The sequence below is a fragment of the Arachis ipaensis genome, chromosome B8 (genome assembly GCF_059453495.1).
Source record: "Arachis ipaensis isolate K30076 ecotype BB chromosome B8, ASM5945349v1, whole genome shotgun sequence".
NCBI classification, from domain to species: Eukaryota; Viridiplantae; Streptophyta; class Magnoliopsida; order Fabales; family Fabaceae; genus Arachis; species Arachis ipaensis.
This window is the reverse complement of record NC_142443.1, coordinates 115,374,072-115,375,892: the sequence shown is the minus strand read 5'-3', so window position 1 is coordinate 115,375,892 and position 1,821 is coordinate 115,374,072. Positions and strand designations below refer to the sequence as shown.

Below are 1,821 nucleotides of genomic sequence, written 5' to 3'. Positions count from 1 at the left end.
TCATCTCACATCTCAACCCTCCTCACAGTTGTGTTTCTTCCATTATATTACATTCTTTGTCTCCCCCTCTTCTTTTACTCACACAGGGATCCCTATACTGTGGTATAAAGGATCCATATTATTATTATTTTTTTCTGTGCCCTCTTCTTTGTCATATGAGCAGGAGCAAGGACAAGAATATTCTTGTTGAAGCAGATCCAGAACCTGAAAGGACTCTGAAGAGAAAATTAAGAGAAGCTAAATTACAACAATCCAGAGAAAACCTTTCAGAAATTTTCGAACAGGAAGAGGAAATGGCAGTCGAAAATAATAATAATGTAAGGAAGATGCTTGGTGACTTTACTGCACCCAATTCCAATTTACATGGAAGAAGCATCTCCATTCCTGCCATTGGAGCAAACAACTTTGAGCTGAAACCTCAATTAGTTTCTCTGATGCAGCAGAACTGCAAGTTTCATGGACTTCCATCTGAAGATCTTTTTCAGTTCTTAACTGAATTCTTGCAGATATGTGATACTGTCAAGACTAATGGAGTAGATCCTGAAGTCTACAGGCTCATGCTTTTCCCTTTTGCTGTAAGAGACAGAGCTAGATTATGGTTGGATTCTCAACCCAAAGATAGCCTGAACTCTTGGGATAAGCTGGTCACAGCTTTCGTAGCCAAGTACTTTCCTTCTCAAAAGCTGAGCAAGCTTAGAGCTGATGTTCAAACCTTCAGACAGAAAGAAGGTGAATCCCTCTATGAAGCTTGGGAAAGATACAAACAGTTGACCAAAAAGTGTCCTTCTGACATGCTTTCAGAATGGACCATCCTGGATATATTCTATGATGGTTTATCTGAGCTATCAAAGATGTCACTGGACACTTCTGCAGGTGGATCCATTCACCTAAAGAAAACGCCTGCAGAAGCTCAAGAACTCATTGACATGGTTGCTAATAACCAGTTCATGTACACTTCTGAAAGGAATCCTGTGAACAATGGGACGCCTATGAAGAAGGGAGTTCTTGAAATTGATACTTTGAATGCCATATTGGCTCAGAACAAAATATTGACTCAGCAAGTCAATATGATCTCTCAGAGTCTGAATGGAGTGCAAGCTGCACCCAATAGTACTCAAGAGGCATCTTCTGAAGAAGAAGCTTATGATCCTGAAAACCCTGCAATAGCAGAGGTAAATTACATGGGTGAACCTTATGGAAACACCTATAATTCATCATGGAGAAATCATCCAAATTTCTCATGGAAGGATCAAAAGCCTCAACAAGGCTTTAATAATGGTGGAAGAAACAGGTTTAGCAATAGCAAGCCTTTTCCATCATCCACTCAGCAACAGACAGAGAATTCTGAGCAGAATCCATCTAGCTTAGCAAACTTAGTCTCTGATCTATCTAAGGCCACTGTGAGTTTCATGAATGAAACAAGGTCTTCCATTAGAAATTTGGAAGCACAAGTGGGCCAGCTGAGTAAAAGAATCACTGAAATCCCTCCTAGTACTCTCCCAAGTAATACAGAAGAGAATCCAAAAGGAGAGTGCAAGGCCATTGACATAACCAAAATGGCCGAACCCAATGAGGGAGAGGAGGACGTGAATTCCAAGGAGGAAGACCTCCTGGGACGTTCAGTGGTCAATAAGGAGCTTCCCTCTGAGGAACCAAAGGACTCTGAGGCTCATCTAGAGACCATAGAGATTCCATTAAACCTCCTTATGCCCTTCATGAGCTCTGATGAGTATTCCTCTTCTGAAGAGAATGAGGATGTTACTGAAGAGCAAACTGCCAAGTTTCTTGGTGCAATCATGAAGCTGAATGCCAAATTATTTG

General features: G+C 41.1%; 1 non-coding gene across 1 annotated transcript; it reads right to left on the bottom strand.

Annotated features, from left to right (window-relative positions):
* Positions 1-689: 689 nt before the first annotated feature.
* Positions 690-797, bottom strand: LOC148549339 (small nucleolar RNA R71). Its single transcript, XR_015897495.1, has one exon. It is a non-coding gene; the product is annotated as a small nucleolar RNA R71 (small nucleolar RNA).
* Positions 798-1,821: the final 1,024 nt, after the last annotated feature.